At 42.1% G+C, this 22006-nt stretch overlaps 1 long non-coding RNA gene across 2 annotated transcripts in view; it reads left to right on the top strand.

Annotated features, from left to right (window-relative positions):
* Positions 1-22006, top strand: part of LOC111866679 — a 239262-nt gene that overhangs the window by 71972 nt on the left and 145284 nt on the right. Inside the window, exon 3 of one of the 2 annotated variants that reach the window (XR_004513246.1) lies at positions 6152-7828. The exons of the other annotated variant lie outside the window; for it this stretch is intronic. This is a non-coding gene — a long non-coding RNA (uncharacterized LOC111866679). Of the gene's footprint in view, positions 1-6151; positions 7829-22006 lie in introns of those variants that run through there. 2 annotated transcript variants of the gene reach the window in all.

Here is a 22006-nt window from a genome sequence, read left to right as displayed (position 1 = left end):
ATTATTTCTCATGCGGTGAGACTGAGTCCATTTGGTACTGCGGCCACTATTTGGCCTATTGTACCCGCCTCGGATGATAGGTGATAGTGAATGTGGAACAGTCGATGGAATGAAGATTAGCAAGGGAAACCGAAGTACTCGAAGAAAACCTGACCCAGTGCCACACGACCTGACTCAGGCTCGAACCCGGGCCGCCGCGGTGGGAAGCAGACGAAAAACCGCCTGACAGTGTCAGTAGCTAGTCTGTATGCCTGTAGCGTCGATATGCAAGACTGTTCTGGAATTTGTCTGGAGGGATTGACGAAGACCACGATAAACGTCAATGCGGATAACCGGTGTCCCTGACAAGATTTCGAAACCTGTACCTCCCGAATACGAATCCATGGTGTTACCGATTTGGCCAAAACGCTCGGTTGAAGCGTCTAATGATTGTTTGAAAGAGAATACTGAACTGAAAAGGGATGTGTGAGTAAGTCATAGCGGTATGATCTCAGGTACTCTAACTCACAGATGGCGGTGAGGTCAGCTTTACGCGCCAACCGACGGCCCTTTACCATCAGGAAGATCCCTGGTACTAATTTCTGTTAGAGGCTGAGTCGATCCCAGGGCCATAGTGCGGCTGGTAGGATTAGGTCAATTGAAAAAAATCAAACTACTTCATCGGGACTTGAACCCGCGACCTTCCGGTTTGTAGCACAGTGCCTGACCAACTACGGTACCGTGTGCCCCGAAATTTAGGTAGGGACTGAAGGAACTACGAAATACCTCATTGATAATTGCATGACTTTAGTGAAATTCGGACTTTAGGATTGGAAGCCAGAAGCCTTATGTCTTGAGACAACTTGCTCGATTCTAGTTATAAATCAAGATAATGCAGTAACAAATTTTAAACAGCTTCGATCATCGACAATACAGATGATACACATCTGTGTCCCTAACTCTGTTTGCGTTCAAGGGATACACACGATAAAGTTTCCTTCCACGCAACACACTCATACACTCTCTTTCCAGTTTTTGCAAAAATTCTGCATGCTTTGTAACATATTTGCCACTTTCTGCTTGTCAATTCATTTCTTAACTACAAAATTTAATTTTTATTAATCTTTCACTCTGTAAGATGTATTGGGTTTCAAGTACTAGTTTTTGCGAACAATTCGACACGTTTCCTCACTTATTTGCCACTTTCAGGCTGTCAATTGGGTTTTAACTATAAAATTTAATTTTTAATTATTGTTTCACTCAGTAAGATGTAATGGGATTCAAATGCTAACAGTGCACCTGCTCGCAGGTAAATCAAGAATTTACCTGCCGATGGTCACAATGTTGATCGAAAGAAATCTTACCGGCAGTGCTAATAATTTATATATAACATAGACCACACATCCATATAAATATTGAACAAAAGTTGCTAGGATAAGACTGAAAAATAGTAATATTAAAGTTAATACATTCTCTTTTAACATAGAGCAGGAACCAAAATCTCCCTTCAAGGATTCTCGTTCAAAACAGGGGACTTTTCTTCTGTAAGGTTGGCTACTCAAGCTTATGACGTGCCCTCAAACGAGTTTTTGAGAGAAAATAGTAAACATTTCCTCCTTACACCTGATGAAGGAAACAGATATATTTTCCGAAACGTTATGATTAGAAAAACTCAATGCAGTGAACAATGCCCAAACTGAAGTTAATCGATCCTGACGTCGGAACTGAACGAACTAACACAAAGGCGACAGACTCGACGCTTGTAATTGCGTCTTTGTCTCGGGGAGGCGATGGAGTTCTTCTGGAACCCATTTCATTGGCTCTTGACGAAGCTGGGTGGGTGTTCCGGATAATGAATGTACTGAGAGACACCCAGAATGGAAGGAATATGAAGAGAGGAAGAAGTAGGAATGGGTAAAAAAAGATAACCAAACACTGGTTACGTTTTAATGTTCGGATTGCAAACGGTGTCGTTTTTAAACACTTCCCATTCTGTCTGTGTGCCTGTGTATCTCCCTTAATGAACTTTTGAATGACTGAACCACTATTTAACAAACTTGGCATGTATATGATGACACCTGAGCCCATCTCAACGGCGTACTTCCTAAACCCATCCCATTATCTCGAATTAGTCTGTGTCTATATATGTATCTCAATCCAGTGGTTATGCAATGGCTCACTAAAAATCCCCCTGTCATTGCTAGGCAACGGCTAGGTAAAAGCGTTACCGCTGCAGCCAATACACACTGACGCTGATCATTCTGAGCCCTTATTTATTTGGAAGATTACAGATGACATTAAATTTATTTTAATTAATTCTCCGTAATTTTAAATTTCAAAAAGTCTTATGTTTCGATATTACTGGAAATGTATCGCGATCTTTAATATCGTATTTCATTCTCTGCGACTTGAAATACGGTGTTTACGTTGAAAATTTCTAGATTCTAGCAGAAACAAGAAGTCCGGAGTTATGACATTTACGATCAGTCATAAACTTAGCTCGGGTACAGGGAACCGGACGCGCCTAAAGGGACAGGTCAGAGCTTGTTACAATTGCCTGTGAATGAGGGCCAGTATGATTGGGTTGCCTCGTTCAAGCTTCCCACGGAAGATGGGATGAAATGTATATGAAAACACCATCTTTCGAATTCCCAGCGTGGGGGTGCAAGCCATTCCATAAAAGGAGAGACTTTTCACAATAGATTCCGAACTGAACGGACGTGACCTTGCACGCTCCCAGACATAGCCTGCCGATAGTAACTCTGTAACATACAGCACAAGAATACATTAATTTAACAGTGTGGTGAATTAGCAGGTAAATAAATGTTAATTGGCTCAACTCTTAGAAAACGCTTTCTGCGGCATCGCTACCCTGAGACCCATGCAAACCGACCCAGCTAGTTTCCCGTACCTATACCGATCTTCCTTAGTTTGATCTGTGAGAACAACTTCCAGTGGCCATCATACGCTGTCCTAAGGTAGAAACAGGTGTAGCAGGGATAGCACCATTCCGACTGCGCCAATACAAGTAAAGGCGGGTTGGAAAAGAGCGGTGTTAAGACGTAGTAATAGAGAACTGTTGGATGCGTCTTTTTCTATGCGGTCAGCGTCGTATCAAGAACATTAGACTATCGGTTTTCCCAGAATTTTTTATATGAAATTTTTATTTTCTCGAAACCACTTCATGTAGTGAAGTTTCGAGTGATCAGATAAGTAAATACATGATGTAATGAGTAAATGATACGAACAAATGAATGCTTTAGACATTAGGCCCCTTATTTTTTCCTTGGCACTACAGCCCCAGTGGACCTAGGCCTACCTCCATGAACTTCTCCGTTCACTTCGGGTTTTCTAGATCTTACACATTCGGTAGGACTCCTTGGGCGGGTGATCAGCTCGTCGCAAGGCCTCTACCTGTGTACACACACAGAAAACGCAAGCAAACGTCCATGCTCTGAGTGGGATTCGAACCCACGATCCCGGCTTCCGAGCGAGCGAAGGCAGTGCATGCCTTAGACCGCTCGGCTACCGACTATTAGGCCCTTTACAGTTTATAATTTAGTGTACCTGAGTTTGATTCCCACGGTGTTAGGCTTTAGCATGCCTCTGAAATTTTGGTTCCCATTGTACGGAACTCGTCTATTTATATGTACATTAACTTAATTACAAATATTTCATTGCTGACCCTGTTAATTGTCAGCCACTTAGATATATATATACTTCATTCTCGTGTTTTCTTACCATCCTTTTTATTAATAATATAACACTATGTTTTCTATTCCTGCACTTTATGCTTGTATCCAAACACAGCATAGAATTCATACATTTTGGAGAATTTCTTAGCGAACTGAGAATCAGGGTTTGAATACGCTTGGGTTAGAGTTCTTGCTGTCTCTCGTGTTACACAGGGGCTCTGGGGTCCATTCTGCCTCCTGTCAAACGTTTATTGGATTCTATCTACCTGAGGATGAATCAGCGTGAAGCTGACCACTTGCCTCCGTCCCTGCCGAAAGTTAAAAAAGAATGTATCCCATTATTCACGTCGTGAATATTGTGTGTTGCGACAGACGGCCAGTCGGCCAGTCTCTCTTAGAATAAAGCATCCATCTTGAGCTTACGACCAGATTTTTATTACTGTCAGACAGTTGCGGGTTTGTTGATGTGAGACGGGAGGACGGGTTTGTCGTTTACAATTGCTGCTGGTCTTCGCCAGCGTAGTTTTTCTCGGCCCCGAGTGCCGTGGGACTCATGACCGTATTTTACTGTCTTAGATTCGATACTCCACCGACCTGGAAGGCCAGGTCACAGTGTTTGTACCCCCCCAGGAACAGAATAGCCCAGTTATACTCCCAGGCACTGAGTTCCCATTTCGTCGCCTTCCACGACTCTCGGGGATGAGGTGGAGGTATTCGAACCCAACTCCACGCAAGGCCAATTAATATTTTAAATTCTAAACGGTATATAAGAATTCAGTCCGTACCTCACAGGAAACACATTACGTCTCCGCTACAAAGACCAACCGGTTAAAGCTGTTTAGGGAAATAATCACTGTTTGTTGTGAGAACCATACGGAACACATAAATAGACTGTGTGGGCAGAATGCAGTATATACAAATTCAGTCCGTACCTCACAGGAAACACATTACGTCTCCGTTACAAAGCCCAACCGGTTAATGCTGTTTAGTGAAATAATCGCTGTTTATTGTGAGAATCATACGGAACACATAAATACACTGTGTGGGCAGAATATAAAGTTCTGTCGTGTTAAAAAGGTTGGTACATATAGTAACCACTGGGCATTAGAGGGTTAAGCATAAGGGTAGTTTTTTTCGGGTTATTTAACATCGCCGTCAGTAGCTCGCACATATCGTCGAATGGTGGGATGGCAGATGAATGATGATTTGGAAATGATGTGAAAGGGAGTCGTCCTAAACTTATCGAGGTGTTAAGCCTTAATTTACATGGATAGAATGAGGAAAACCACGAAAATCCTCTGTCAGGATTGACGGTATCCTGGCCGCGACTCGATCCTAGCACCACCTGAATCGAATCTAGATCTTTACCGCTTCACCAAGATGTTCAGCGAAATATTTCCTTGTTTTACCTCACTTAGTGAAGAATCTTAATTTTTGCAATATCAATTCAGAACTGTAGTACCACCTGAAGGACATCATATCCAAGGGTGCATTAAATTTTAAATGACTCGTTCAGATCCATAAACTTCCCATAATACTGAAACTTACAGTTTCAAAATGTAGATCATTAAAACCCAGCCTTCAAGAAAATGAAACGAGAGAGAGAGAGAAAAGGACGGGAGGGGCGGTGATGGAGGCAAAAAGAAAGGGGGGGGGTGTTATTATGAAAAGAAACTGAAGATAAGGGAGAGGGAGGGACGTTAAAGGAGACAGCACTGTCAGCTGACTTGGTCACCAAATAATGGTGCAACCGCTCGTGTTGTTAAGGCAGAGCGACAGGTGTGCAACTCGGTAGCAGGGGCACGGTGTTACCCTCTGCATCACTAACAGCATGCGCAAAAATAAGAAGCGGTTCCTCATCTGTTTGTACGACATCCCCTTGTTAGTTTTTTGAGACTGCTAACGGAAAGAGTTGAAGGATGATGAAGAAGAAACTGTGATGTTGAAGGGTAAGGGGGAGGTGACGGAAAAAAGGGGTGTGAGAGAGAAATTGGGGTGTGAGAGAAGTAGTAGGCAGAGGGGGATGGTAGAAGAAACTTTAAAATTGAGCTCGTCTACTGTCTCTTTTTGTCTCTTTCTTATACCCACTATATCTTACTCTTTCTAACCCCCCTTTTTCCTTCTACGAAAACCCCTTCTTACCCTTAAGTTTTTTCCCCCCCTTTTAACTCCTCGAAGCTCGATTCCCGTCTCTTTAAGGAATACCAAGTAAAGAGAAAAGCAAGACGACTCAGGTCTTCGCGCCTTCATATTTCCTCATAAGTGAGAATCACTCTTACAAGAAGTCTCGAAGTACCTTCTTGTCATCCGTTGGCTTCGTACGAGTTCCGAACTAATATGGCGTCAATACTCTATCCAGAATTGTACCGGAAGTTACGCAGAGGATGTGCTATGTAGAGTGTCGCATCGTGTGTTTAGTTTACGCCAACGACCTTCATGGTGCATCATTAACTAAACAAATCTGTTTGTTCTTACAGTGTATCAGTCGCACCTCAGGCTTTGAGCGAGTGTCATGAAACCCGAACGTGAAAGTGGTAGTTTGTCAAGGACTTCTTCAGCTGATACTGTCCTTACAAGTGTCTTTTGTTCTTGAATCTCCAGAGTGCAAAGTGTGAACTGAAGCCATCATAATTTCTCTTAATGTTTGCTGAAATTGCGGTGGATGTGAAGAACACGCCTACTGTTACCTTGGCTTGCGACTTGTGGATGATATCCGTGGTTTCTTGTGTCCTTCAGCATGTTGGAGGGACATGACTAAGATGCTACCGGAAGTTAATGTGAATATTAAACGGATCACTAAGAAACTTCAGAATTATTCTGCGTCATATATTACGTATTGATTATAAAGTTTTTAAATTTGTTTTAATTTTTACATTTCCAAATTCTGTGCTATTTTTATATGCCTGTTTCATATGTTGAACTGAAGTTGAAGTCATAATTTCGAGGTCCAGATGTTTGTGACAATTGTGTGTTACAATAAACATTATTAATTTTAATATTATTTTGGGTATAGTCCATCGTCTTGAGCTTCATGTTTCAAACACGACGTTTCGGAAACCAGATATATTTTCATCATCAGTGATCCTTACTACCTCTTTCTAAAAATCCTAGTCCAGTAGGAAAATTTCCCTTACATATGCTAACAGGAGCAGACTCGCTTTCCAAAATGTCCCGTTTAAATAAACTCAGGACGGTGGACAATGTTCAGAATGATATTAGTGTTTACTAGGATTTACATCTTCTTTTCCCAAAATCAAACAGAGATAATAAACAATATTATTCTGGTTGCCTGTGCTACTGAGGACTTTACATAATTTCGTAATGTTATATATGTGATTAAATTTGATTTGTGGTTCTCATGGCAGTGACTGTGAATATTACAGTCTTTCAGGGTTTTAACGCCGTGCAGTTAAGGAAGAGTCCGACGTTTCGGAGAAGCATATCTTGTCAATTTTCAGGTTCGAAGAATAAGCCAAGCAAAAATTGAGTAGAACCCTTCTTGGTTCCTGCAATATTTTTTTTTTGGGGGGGGGTTCTTGCTTGGCTCACTTTTCGTCCATGAATATTGACACGATATGCTCTTCCGAAACGTCAGGCTCTCTCTTAACTACACGCTTTACAACCTAGAAAACCATACTCTTTACTGTGATTAAGGTTGTTGTGGACAGTGATGAAGTTCTCTGTATTGCTGCAGACTCATTTGGAAATTCGTAATGTGTCGTGTGTGTATATGTAGAGTGCTTTAATTTTTCCTTCGAGGCCATGAAAGGTTTCTCGTGTTGACACACTTTGGACTGGAATTTGATGTTCGAACCTTTAGTTCTATCGAAGCGCGATTATCCTTAATTCAGTTGCACACGTACAGAAGGATATTTTTACTTTTCATCTTGTATGTGAACTAAACAGCTTTGACTAAAAATTTCCTAAATGTGTAGAAAGTGATTAACCGATATAATTGAAAATACTGAAGTGTAACTTGCCTTTATAGACATACCCACCTATCAAGACTTCCATCTCCTGTGATATAACTCCGTGGAGCCCGGTGAAAGTCAACCGACGTTTCAGAGGAACATGTCGTTTTCATTTTTATGGTTGAAGAATGAACCAAGCAGAGATTGTTGCCTGATTCTTGCTAGTTTCTAGGTTTTATTACTCTTATACGCTGAAGATGGACGCGATGTGTTCGTGCGAAACGTCGTTACAGATTCGCTTGGCTTCATGGCGTTGTATCCCAGATTAGGAGCACATGGCGACTGCTTAGAAATCTCGGTTCTAACGTATACGGGCTGTGGTCCAGGTAAATATTTTTCAAAAATAAATCGTAAATTTATTCACCATAATCAACGTTTTGTATGCATATCTGAGAAGACGTGTTTGATAACTTTGTGACATGAGCCACACAGAAGATGACAAAATATTCTGTAATTAGTTGTATAACCGTCCAAGTCAACCAGACCTCCTGTTTAGGGCGTTGCCTGAGGTCTGCACGGTTATGGATAGGTAACTCACATGGTAAAATTTTACTCTGTCTCAGGGGTTGCATTAACGGGCAGCCACCACACGACAAGTCACAACGATTCATTTTGAAGGTAAATGTGCTTATTTTTAATACACCAGTTTATACTCTTGAGTTACTTAATTCGCAGAAGCGATGAGGCGTCATGATGTGCTCGATTTCGGTCTCGCGTCAGTTTAGCCACTGCTGGTATTTATTTATTATAACGAATTTCCGAAGTCTCAATCCCCTACGTCGAGCGATGAAGTTGAAACAGTGAAGCCCCCGAGATGATTTGTACCAGCGACACATCACCTCCAAGCAGTGGCGTCCGTTGCTAACCCAAGTTCCTCATTGCCAATTAGCTGGATTCGAACAGAGTTCTTCACCCCTACATCGGAAGTAGGCATTGCTATTGCTTAACACAACGGAAGTCACGTCATCCACATCCAGAAGCCATCAGCCCCGGGATCTGCCCCGACCCGCTGGACGCTCCTCGACTTCACTTTCGGATTTCCTGCTTCGAGCTCCACAAAAGAATTCCAAGCTCCGTACCGCACTCGCTTACTCCAAGCCCAATTAAAAAATAAACAGTATAGACAGACGATTAAATATGCCTATAATTTCAGGCGGTTACAATTGCTTGCTGTTTGTGGAAGACGACTATTATAAAACAGGTGAAACCGACGTAGGTGGTGGCTTCCCTTAAACTCGTTTTACCCATTTTTGAATACCTCTATCCCATTCATTCGTCAGTGGCTCTACAGCCCTTTGTAGGGTCCTGGCCTCTCCTTCAGTCAGCAGGCTCCTTGCTCGAGTGCTGCCTCTGTCTACTTACTTATTTACTCATGGAGCTGAGCCCTTCTGGAGGAGCTGCCAATTCTGCAGCTACTCAAGTATTTCACAGCATTTTATGGAACCCGAAGGTTCATTACCGTGTTCACGAGAGCCCTCCACTGTCCCTATCCTGAGCCAGATCAATCCAATCATACCGTACCATCCCATCCTATCTCTCTAAAATCCATTTTAATATTGTCCACCCACTTACGCCTTGGTGTTCCCAGTGGCCTCTTCCCTTCTAGCTTTCCCACCAATATCCTATACGCATTCCTCGTCTCCCCCATTCGTGCTACATGCCCTACCCACCCCATCCCCTTGACTTGATCATTCTAATCATACTTGGAGAAGAGTACAAGTTATGAAGCTCCTCATTATGCAGTTTTCTCCAACCTCCTGTCACTTCATCTCTCTTCGGCCCAAATATTCTCCTCAACACCCTGTTCTCAAACACCCTCAGTCTATGTTCCTCCCTTAATGTCAGAGACCAAGTCTCACACCCATACAGAACCACAGGCAAAATTATAGTTTTGCATATTCTAATTTTTATGTTTCTGGACGATACCTCAATCTACATCCGCAATAATTCGGTACTGACATTACGAATTTCATGTTAGTGTAAAATTTACAGATAATTAACTTTCAAAGAGAGACAGTGGCCATTAAGTCCTAACGCTTTATTTCATGACACGAAAATATTATAGCGAAGTCTCATGTCCAAGTGGTCCGTCCAGACCGCCTCTGGGGCTCACTCAGCCTCCTATCGAATGGGCACCGGGGGCTCTTTCCACGAGGGTAGAGCAGCAGGGGCGTGAAGCTGACGACTATTCGCCTCCAATTAGTGCCGAGGTCAAGAAAATGTGGATCTATACATCCACTCCCCCATACTTCTTCATGTCATAGTGTTTCGCTTAGTGGGGGGGGGTGGAGTCCAACTGGGTCCACTCGGTACGGCGGGCACTGATTGGCCTATTGTAGCCTGCCCAGGGTGATTATGATGAGTGAGAATTTGGTGGAATGAAGATTGGTAGGGGAAACCGATAGTACTCGGAGAAAACCCGCCCCAGCGCTACTTTGTCCACCACAAATCCCACTTAACCATACCCGGGATCGAACCCTGGCATAGTGCTTCATTAGTTAAACACAGGGTCAACTTTACCTTTTCCTCTTCATTCTGCAGACCTAAGAGAGAACACGAAATGATGTTGCGAACTTACTCCCTGCTCTTACCAATATGTACCGTTAACTAACTATCCAACTTCATGGAGCTGGGCTCTTCTTGAGAATCCGCCAGTTGTGAAGCTACTCAGGAACTTCCCAATAATTTATGGAACCCGAAGAGTCACTACCGTGTTCACGAGAGCCATCCACTGGTCCTTACCCTGAGCCAGATCGATCCACTCCATGCTACCCCATCCTATACCTCTAAGATCAATTTTAACATTATCCACCCATCTACATCTTGGTCTTCCTATTGGTGTCTTTCGTTCTGGATTTCCCACAAATATTCTATATGCATTCCTCTTCTTCCCATTCGTGCTACATGCCCTCTACGGTTGACACATTTGTTAAAGCAATGTGCGATTATTTTGGTAGAGATTTTGGATGTGATTCGAACCCCCATTCCTAATAATTTTAATTACATGTTTATACTTTGATTTCTCAATTTCATTGTTGTGTCTTCTTCAAGATTTCAGCTAGAATAGCCAGTAGTGTGACAGTGAGGACAGGTGCAGTCAAATCCCGCAAGAAGGACGCACATCTCTGCATGTATCTCAAATTACTACGCCACGTACATTAGTTAGACACAGGAGTGACTGTCAGTATTGCCCACCGGCCTCTTAACATATTCAGTACCGAGAAAATATACTCACTTTTAAATGGAATGTGGAGACAGCTATTGGTGCAGAATTATAGCTCTTTTAAACATATAATCCAATTGAAGAAAGTCGTCTTCTGGGTTTAGGCACCGTGTATTCTTCGTTTTGGCCGACGTTTCGGAGGAACGTAGCGCCTCCATCTTNCTCTGAAGATGGAGGCGCTACGTTCCTCCGAAACGTCGGCCAAAACGAAGAATACACGGTGCCTAAACCCAGAAGACGACTTTCTTCATTGTCATCGCCGTGAAAACCTCAAAACTTACATATAATCCAATTATTTGTAGGCTTCAGTTAATAACAACTTGATACCATCTTATCATATAAAAATGTCTTTTTAAATGTTCAGTTTTACTGCATAGCAAACGCTGCATTTCCATTGCAGGTACCAATCTTATAATACAGTTTAGGCGAGAATAATGACTATCTGTTCTGATTCGTACGAAGCACATAAATACGAAGGAGAGTTAGTAAATAGGTTACAAATGGGCATAAAACGTAAAACATATGATATTCAAACCTGAAAAAAATTATTTCTCAATGCACCCTCCACTAACTTTGATACATTTGTCCCATCGCTTTACCAGTGCGTCGAAGCCCGCAACTTAAAAGTCTTTTGATTTTTGTCTCAGTCACTTCCGCACCTCCGTTTCATCATCTGCGGCTTTCGAACGTTCTTGAGAGAATTTCTTAACTCAGGTGTATACCGCTTTACGTGACAAACACTTCCTATCGTAAACAGGAAATATTTATTTATGAGTATCCTTTGCATTGAGTTCTTTTGCCCACAGAAACCCGCAAAACAGAACGCTGCTTTCCGGTAGTACATTCCTCAAACACGGCCGCCATTTTGACTACTGAAACCAGCCTCTGAACATGCTCATGCGCGTCTACTACATAGATTCTCATGTTGCTACCCTGTGATATTAACAGAAAACCCAGTACGTCCATTAGAGCTGTTAGTTCCATTTTTGCCCATTTACTCACTCTTGTTCGTGTAATAGGTAAAATTCAGATTTTCTAAATTTAAAATCAAGTGGTACAATTCGTTACCATTGTGGTTAGAGGCTTAATATTGGCTTGGCACCGAATACAAGCCTGCATTCTCAAGATACCGAGGTGTCAACGTATTTATTTTCTGGCCATACTTATTTGGGGGGGGGGTGATATCGGGAGTTGAATGTGTTAAAATATAAGACGAAATACTTACGCCGTGTGGATACAGTAGAAGTTTTGTTTACACCATTCTCCTCCCAGATGCACCTCGTTGTGTGCCCACTACTGTTAACAGCGTGGCTAAGGGGACATCTTAAAACAACATTAGTAGCTTATCTACGTGATTCAGCGTCATATTAAACTAATGCACATGGAGCTGTATGTATAGGTAAGAACAGAAAGCACCTAAGAACACGGTAACTCCAGAGCTACTTTTGTTCAGGCGTGGAAAACATGTCTTTGCAGACAGATTTGAGAAGCCGTCTTTCAAGGACTTGTCTGAAGGCTTCTGGCTTTGCCCGTTATACGAACGTCGAGTTGGACACGTCTGCTCTATGCTGGTTGTTTACACGGCACTGTCCGCAGCTTAGACCATATAGCGTAGAAAGGTAGGATAGCTGATGTGTAACGAACTGGATATTTGTTGGTTTTTCCTCAGTATCTCCATGAAAATTCCTCTGTAACACCTTCACTGGTGCAGAACCTTTCTTTCTTCTCATCTGCTGTCTAAAAGCAGAAACTTAGGATATACAAATCTATAATTTTGCCTGCGGTTCTGTATGGGTATGAAACTTGGTCTCTGACATTACGGGAGGAACACAGACTGAGAGTGTCTGAGAACAAGGTGCTGAGGAGAATATTTGGACCGAAGAGAGATGAAGTGACAGGAGGTTGGAGAAAACTGCATAATGAAGAGCTTCATAACTTGTACTATTCGCCAAGGATAATTAGAATGATCAAGTCAAGGAGGATTAGATTGACGGGGCATGTAGCACGAATGGGGGAGAAAAGGAATGCATATAGGATATTTGGTGGGAAAGCCAGAACGAAAGAGACCACTAGGAAGACCAAGACGTAGGCGGGTGTAAAATATTAAAATGGATCTGAGAGAAATAGGGTGATACGGAGTGGATCGTTCTGGCTCAGGGTTGAGACCAGTGGGGAGCTCTTGTGATCACGGTAATGAACCTTCGGGTTCCATAAAACGCTAGGAAGTTCTTCAGTGGCTGCACAATTGGCGGCTTCTCAAGAAGTACTCAGCTCCATGATTGAGTGAGTGCCGTCACTGGGTAACGCCAGCCTCCTGACCGTACTGGTGTTGTAAAATAAACTCACGCAAAGTAATATTTATTGTTAACAGTTCTTAGTTTAGAAACTTCCCACGTATTGTAACACCATATTTTTTTTAAATTATAAAGGACTATTACAAGACTTCGGCCATGACTGTGTTTCTTAGATTATATTCAACAACCACTATACAAGAAATCATAAACTACAAATATTATGTTTCTTGACGTTATCCAACACAACGTTTCGGAGACTGGAATCTGTCATCTTCACGTAAAACTTACTCAGTTGAACCCAACCGATAGAGCTAGGCCCTACCTCCGGACACTTGTACCGAGGTCAAGGCCAAGGCCAAGGTCATGTTACAACTGACGGTCAGTCAGTCTGTCTGTCTTGGTGTCGAGCCCCAGCTGGCGCTCATGACCAGATATTTCTTTTGAATGAAAGTTACTGTCCTGTCCATGTGTAGCGCCCTCTCTGACGAGAGGTCGGGTCTGTCATTTGTTAGTCAATCTCTATTAATAAGTCCATTGTCTGTATTTACACATATTTACAATACACACTTATTTCTNTCCTAGTAGTATTAGCTACCACGGCAGTCTAGTCACTTGAACGGACACTTGTACCAGCATGAAGAAAGGGTAAACAAGCCAAGCACAACACAAACCATCTGCGAGAGCTAAGACAAAAACGTTAAAAGATTACAAACTCTACACATATCAAGCCTTGCACTAACGTACCACAGTCACAAACTTTTAGATCTTGTTTAAATCATAAACTGTGTACACTGTGTAAACAGCCCAACACAGATATTGACACTACGAGGCTCCGACAGATGTTAACTTAAGGGAGCAGCAAACAGTCTGTTGCACCTGTTCTAGCCGGTTCGCTCTTGGATTTCTTCTTGTCTTCTATCCCGAAGATGGAGGCGATACGTTCCTCCGAAACGTCGGTTAACACAATTTCTACACGGCGCCACATCCCAGAAGACAGCTTTCTTCAAGTTCCTTTATTGTTGAGAATCTGAAGTTGGCCTCCGAAATACCGAAACACTTAAGGCCATAATAATATTTGGAGTATTTTTATTAAACTTATTTACAGAGGATAGGAACCGCGATAGCTCAGTCGGTATAGAGACTGACTACTGGCTCGACGGCCCTGCAGAGGCAAAATTTTCCTCTTCTCTACAGCGCCCAGACCGGCTCTGAGACCCACACAGCCTTATATCGAATGGGTACTTGGAACTCTTTCTTCGGGGGTAAAGCGGCAGGGACGTGAAGCTGACCATTCACCTCAATCTAGTGTCGAAGTCAAAAATGGTGAAGCTATTACTCCACTCCCCCACACGTTTTCATGGCGTGATGCTTAATTAATTAAGCACATTAATACCTGTACATTTTTTACTTTGTTTATCCAAGAATGTGTAAACGCTATGAACAATTTCATTTACACTATGTTGACTCGGGAGACTACAGAATTATACATGATTCGCGTCCTGAACATGGAGCTGTACGCCTGAACACTGGAGCAAATCAAAAACTGACCCCTCTCTGCATCTCCTCCAACTGACCAATGACTGAATGCTAAGAAAGGGTGCATATATCAACCCCTAGGTCGTCAGTAGCGTCACACGGAGGGAGGGTTGGTCTGTCACTCACACTTGCGCAGCCCCGCAGCTTGCTGGAACACCCTCACCCCCCACTTTAGGCACCCAGTACTACCCCCTAGGGCTATACTTTGCTTTAGGGCACCACCCGCTGATAGGTTTGTACCCCGAACATCCCCTGAACTTCTAGAAGAACCACCCGTAGTTTCACCCCCCGCTGGAAATTGCATGGGGTACAAGTCAAGGGGTTATGGCCACACAGCATCTCTGGATATTTTCAGTGCTCCAGAGAGCTCGCGGGGAGGGGTGAGACATCGACTGGCTTCACAACTCGTGCAAAACACAAATTTGGATTTCGCAACAAAATCAAATCCTGTTTTGTTTTGCAGGTTAAAAAAGGTAAAGTTGTTCATGTACTTAACTAATTAAGCACTACGCCATGAAGGCGTAAGAGGGGAGTGGATGTGTAGATCCACGTTATCTTGACCTCGGCACTATTTGGAGTTTAGTGGACAGCTTCACGCACCGGCCGCTTTACCCTAAGGAAAGAGACGCCGGTGCCGAACAGATAAGAGGCTGCTTCTTCACGTCTGGACGACGCCCATATCGGGACACCAACTCCGAAGTCTCGTCCTTCCAACCGGTAGCCAGTCGCCTTAACGACTGAGCTATCCCGGCTCCTGTTTGGCAGTGTTCATACCAGCTTCTTCACATCAAGGAGGATGGGATGGGCATGCAGAACTCATTTGAGCCATGGGAAATATGGTTACATACAACAATTTAAAGATCCGCTTTGAAAACCTAGACGTAGATGGAAGAGTAAACCCAAATGTAAGGTTGCTATTAGCTTGGAGGTGAACACGTTTATGTCATTACCGACGTTTTGGAGGAATCATATGCCTCCATTTTTAGGATAGGAAATAACGTTTATTTTTCTCCGATCATCCTGAACGTGGAGACATTGATTCCTCCGAAACGTTGGTAACAATCTACCAGACTATACGAGCGTCAGATTCCTGAAGACAGCCATCTTTACAGTTACCGGCGTGAGCACGTCTTACATAAATAGGATATGCGTATACGGATAGGATTCATCTGGTTCGAGAGAGGGAAAGTGTTGCCCTCATATGAACGTGGTTTAATGAGCCTGCAGATCCCACACAGTGAGGGGAATTTAAGTAGCGGAAGTACTGTAACCTTTTCAAGGATTCTGATTCATTAGTCCATATAAGCATTTGAGTCAAAGTGCTTTAGATAAATTAATTTATTCTAAGAACGGAAACTGAGATGCTTTTGCAAGATTCACTACAGTCGCTGAACGTAAATTTTAAATACCGTTATTACGGCATATAAACCCAAGATTTTTTAAGTAAGTAACCGCTGTTTATTGTGAGAATTATAAAGAACACATAAATACACTCTGCAGGCAGACTGGAGGGTTTGTTATTGTTAAAACTGGTGGAGCAAATAATAACTATTGTGTTTCAAAGACATAATCTATTAGAAGTTTAAAAAATTTATTTCCCATTATTATTTTATGCTTAATTTAATAACAGAAATGAGCACCAGGGATCTTCCTGGGGGCTAAAGGGCGGCCTGAGCTTAAGGCTGACAACCTTACCACCATCTGTGTGCCGGCTGTCTAGAGGAGAAAATTTGGGAGCCTCGACGTCTCAGAACCCTATGGACCTTCACAGCCTGTTACAGGGATAGCTTTACCTTCGTAATTATGCTTAGAGTGTTTACAGTAGGAGGACGATTAATGAATAATAAATTTGAAATTGTGTGGAAAGGAAGCGATCATAGATTACTTTGTAGTACTAACGCTGGCATTTGCCTGGGGGAACCAGGGAAAACCATGAAAAACCTCAGAGAGTCCAGAATTCGAACCAGATACATCCTGAATACAAATCAGAAGTGTTACCACTTGCGCATCGCATTTCTGAACCAGCAGTGTTACCGGAATGACTGGACGCGAGTGGTTCAAGCAGTATTAGGGGGTTCCCCCTAGTGACGGCATGGCTTGCGGGAGAAAGGCGCGTTGGATCCCGGCCGATGCGCTATGAGTCCGCGGGGTGAAATAATTTCAGGCTCCCCGAGTGAAACCGCACTACAAGAGAAAGCTGTATCTCTTCCCATAAGGGAAAGGATGGTTTCCTGGAGGACACGGAACAGCAAGCTGGGTACAAATCAAGGAACTTTGTTCGTGCTGGAGTTTATTTCATGTAACTCCTAGAGAACAGGCTTTTCTGCTTCCCTTCCATTTTGTTTAGGGCACCTGAGCCTTTTTGTGGTAAATATACGAGCTTGTATATACATTTAGAGGAGAAAGTATAGTAGCCGTGTCGAATTAATTACAGAGAATATGTACCCAACTTTCCAGGAACTAAAATAACATTGAGTTATTTTGTATTGGACGTTATTAACCCTTGAAATTAGAGTACTAGTTATACATACCTCCTGCCTGAGGCTCTAGCAAGACGCACATACATACTTGTACACAGACAGACAGGATTCCAAACAAGAAGTTCTGGGAAGAACTAATCGGCTACTTTCTATTGATACGACACGGACCGCATAGAAAATGACGCATCCAATATCGATCCTCTCTTCTGGCTCCTCTATTCCGGCTTTCAGGAATTAGTTGGACACACAGAGACATCAAGGTGATCTCATTTAATTTTGTCTTTATTTTTTTATAGTAAGGAGAGTAAGCTGAATGTGGAGATCAATGTTTTTCTCAATGATAGTACTTTCTGATAGGGTATGTATATAAGAAAGTAAAAAATTGCTGCTCTATTTAAAAGTATAAGAGGCTTAAACTTGGCGGCGATCAGGCATACGCCCGTTCAAGTGACTAGACTGCCGTGGTAGCAAATACTACTAGAAATAGGGCATAATCTGCTGTACAATGCCTGGATTGACAGAGGCCTTGTAATTATTGTACATAGAAATAGTAATTAAGACTAGAATTAAATTGTAAATATATGTCAGTACTGACAATGGACTGACTAAGACTAACAAATGACAGACCCGACCTCTCGTCAGAGAGGGCGACCCAAATGGACAGGACAGAAACTTTCACAAAAAAGAAATCATCTGATCATGAGCCCCAGCTGGGGCTCGACACCAAGACAGACAGACTGACCGACCGTCAGTTGCAAGATGCCATTGACTTTGACTTTGCTGTATTTAGCAACTAATTTCTAAATTTAATACTTCCCTGAATTCACAATATTTCTAACACATTTGACATTATTATCATAATTAATTTGACAATTAATAATTATTAATAATTTACCCATGAAAGCTAAATTTGGCGAGTACATAACTGGGTAGACGTGGAGACAAAATGGCTTACAGAAGACGCTGATGTTTGTTTCCTCCTTGCTGGAGACACAGGCCGACAAGATCTGTCCTCACGAATGTTGACACCAAAGAACACGCCGCGAACCGGATAGGCAGACACCTGACCAGTGTAGCCAAGTATAATTTTCATCAGTAAATTATTATTTTCAGTTATTAATTGGGGCCATACTTAGAGTTAATCACCTTATATTTTATCAGTGCTGGTTTTGCTAAAAATATCTTTGGAACCATCTGAGCAAAGGCTGTAGCACCTTGTTCTGTTCTCCCATTGGGCACTGAATTTATTACGGTGCGCTTCGTATACTAACAGCCTAGGCAAACACCTGTGCTAAACCATAAATCTAGGGGGAGACATTTATACACCGGTCCAGCAGCATCCAGATGTACAGGTTCACCTCAGAGCAGCGTTTGTTTGTAATGAACATAATGCAGGGCCCGTGCGCCACCAGCTTGACCTTGTCTAAGTATATGCACTGCAATTTGGGGAACATGTTTTTGTTTTCCATTGATGTTGCTTACTCGTAAGGACTAGGATAATAAGGCGCTTCATAGCGTGTACTCTCTTTCGGGTATTTAATGAAGAAGCCAAGGAGAATGGGATCGGTTGGTCATTCATTCATATCCCTGTTGCTCCATCTGGAGCACAGGGCATCCGTGAAACGCTTCGTTTCATTTCAGTTTCTTACTCTTCAGACAGACGATAAGATTCCTTGGACGAGGGATCAGCCCAAAGCAAGACCGCTATCTACACACACAACAACACAAACATAGAAAATACCTAGACAAACATCCACCCCAGCGTTCGAGCGGGCGAAGACAGTGCAGGATATGTAGCACGCATATAAATCAGAGAAGTACAATCAAGTTTATGTAGTAAAGTCTAAAATAAATGGACCACTCATCATACGTAGACGTGGACAGGAATTTAATATTAAAGTTTATTTTAATGAGAATACCTGAGTGTGGATTGGACTTATCTGACTCAGGCTAGGGATCAGTGGCGGGCTCTTGTACGAGGTAATGAACGTTAGGGATCCATAAAATTCTGAGTACAAAACATCATTCATTCATCAATGGTTCTACAGCCGTCTTTTTTTAAACTGGCCGCTTTTCACTTTCGTAGGACTCCTTGGACTGGGGATCAGTCCGTTCGCAAGGCCGCTACCTACACATAGGACAGCATGAACGCAGAACAAACACACAGAGACATCATGCTTCGAATAGGATTCGAAGTCACAACCCCACAGTTCGAGCAAACGAAGACAACAAACAGAACGTCAGAAACATAAAATAATTAGCATGTGATACAATTCGGAACCCTGGAAATTAGTAAAGAATTGTGCCGTACAGGCTTATGATAGTAGAATAATTTTGTCGTATCCAAAGCTATGTACAGCACCATGAAGATGTATGGGGGAGTGGAGGTGTAGGTTCACGTATTCTTAACCTCAAAAGAAGATGGAAGTGGGTGGTTAACTTTACACCCCAGTCGCTTTTCCTACCGGGAAAGGGACCCCCTATACTCATTTGAAGAGAAGGGTGGGTGGGCACAAGGACCTGTGTCTGTCTCGGCAGAAAATCAAACACCGATTCTTTGGTCATGCAGACTGTGGTGTGCATAGTCACTATAGTGATTGAGCTACTAATTGTTTATCACTGTTGATGGATTCGATATTTGTTGTTTGAAATATTCAATCGCTTCAATTCCCCCACCCTCACCCCTCCTATTTCTGTACTTTCACTGAAGGGTTTGTGGGAGGGGATCTGTCTCCCTAGCTGTGGAGCAAGAGGCTGGAAGAAGACGGCTTTTGACTTGCAAATTGTGGGGACGTGGGAGAGTCGCGACGGCAAAATGGCGTCGTCCCTTTTTTGTATAAGGAAACAGACACATCTCAGTCGAACCCTAGGGCAACACCAAAAAGAGGGAGAAGCAGTAAGTATTAATAGAAAATTAAAACATCGTACCAAGTTGTAAGACGCGTCGCATAGCAACGCACATTGAGAACGTAGAGGTGACAGGCTCTGGTCCAAACTTCTGTATCGACCTGCTAATAAGGTTTACTCTACTCGGGATAATGCACACATTAGCAGCTTTAACACACACGGACTCAAGTCGGATATTACACTAATAAGAGAAACATTTTCTTTCATTCGTAATTTGACTTTTCTTATTTCGTTTATCGGTGTCGTTTTCAGTGCTGAGTTTACTATTTTCTGGGGTATGACGTCATTTAGTCATTTTCAGAAATTTATGTCCATTCGATAGTTTGTATGCATCAAGACATATAACAGTACAGTTTTAAATTAAATCATTATCGGACAGAGCAGGTTGACGTAACGGTAACGCTTTTACCAATGTTCAGGAGCTCTCAATGTGGTTTCTGTTAATTTCCCTTGATCCCTCCAGTCAATTTCCTTGATGATATCTCGACTAAGCTACGATCTCTCGCTTCGAAATCCTTTCCAGTAAATCATCGATCTGCTCTGCATGTTCTAAGTAAATCCTAGTTAAAACGGACCACAATATAACTGAAAAAGTATGGCTATGCACAATTGTGAATTTTCAGAGATGTGGAGGCTCTAAGAAGGTTTTGTGGTTAGAAAAACATTTAAAATAAAATATAACCCCAATATAAAAATTTCTATGTAATCACATTGCGTGTTTCTATGTTTATTCCTATGTGCTGGCTGTTTATCCTATGCCGTACTTCCGTGAATATCCCCATCACTCGGCTATAACAGATCCCTCCCCATTAATCCCTTATGACGAGTGTGTACTGTACTGACAGCTTCGTGAAGTAACCGACTAATATTCATTTATAACTTACAGTGTTCTTAATTTATTTTTTATAGTTAGGATTTTCAGTCGTGTTGTAGTTCAGAAATATAAAAAAAAAGTAAAACTATCCCTGTAACAGGCCATGAAGGCCCATAGGGTTGTGAGACGTTGAGGGTCCCACATTATCTAGACCAGCCGTGTCAAACATGCGGCCCGCGGGCTGCATGCGGGCCCCATAGCCACAAAGTGCGGCCCCTCAACTTTTAGAGCTAATTGATATTAAAATCAATATTAAAATTTTAGTAGAAATATTTTTTGTAAAGACAATTTTCCAAAAGTCCAGAAGACAAGAAGTCTCACGCAGACATAAATTAGCAGGCTGCAGGAAACGTGATTATGAGAATTGCAGAAGAGTTTGTCCAACTAACGGTTTGAAAAGTACGTGACGGATGAAGGACAAACTATTGTATTTCAGAAGGTATAATGCACTAAAATCCGCACAGCCTCACCACCCCAAATATTTCCAAGAATCCCTTTTGGAGGCGTAGTAAGAATCCAAGGAGCGTGGCAACTGACAGACAAGTGAAAGATATTTGTACCTTCAAAACTAGCTTGCAACCAACAGTCATTGTCTAATGGGCTGCTAGCAAACTTTCACTTTTATGGTCATTGAGACAAGATACACCTTCCTACTAGTCCGGTAATCTCTTGTACATTGTCATTCAGTTCATTTTCACACAGCGACAGGTGCTGATGTTACATTGCGATGAAAGTATAAAGGTTATAATTAAACATTAAATTATCAACTACGAGTTTTCTGGTATATGTACAATAACTTTTAAAGGGCAATGTCGCGTTCAAAATATTCAAGTAGCAAAAAATGAACTATTGAAAGTGAACGCCGTGTTTTTCAAGAAAAATGGGAAATCGCTTATTTCAGTTGTGAAATAGAAGGTAAAATTACATGTTTGATTTGTGGGCAAAATATAAGTGTTCCACTTTAGGTAATTATATTGAAATTATTCCTAAATAATAAATAGAATTAAATTTCCTTGTATCAAAATCTAATGTATATTTCTATTTCGA

The sequence above is a fragment of the Cryptotermes secundus genome, unplaced genomic scaffold, assembly GCF_002891405.2.
Source record: "Cryptotermes secundus unplaced genomic scaffold, Csec_1.0 scaffold66, whole genome shotgun sequence".
NCBI classification, from domain to species: Eukaryota; Metazoa; Arthropoda; class Insecta; order Blattodea; family Kalotermitidae; genus Cryptotermes; species Cryptotermes secundus.
Note: the sequence above shows the minus strand (reverse complement) of the source record. Positions and strands in the feature narration are given on the sequence as shown.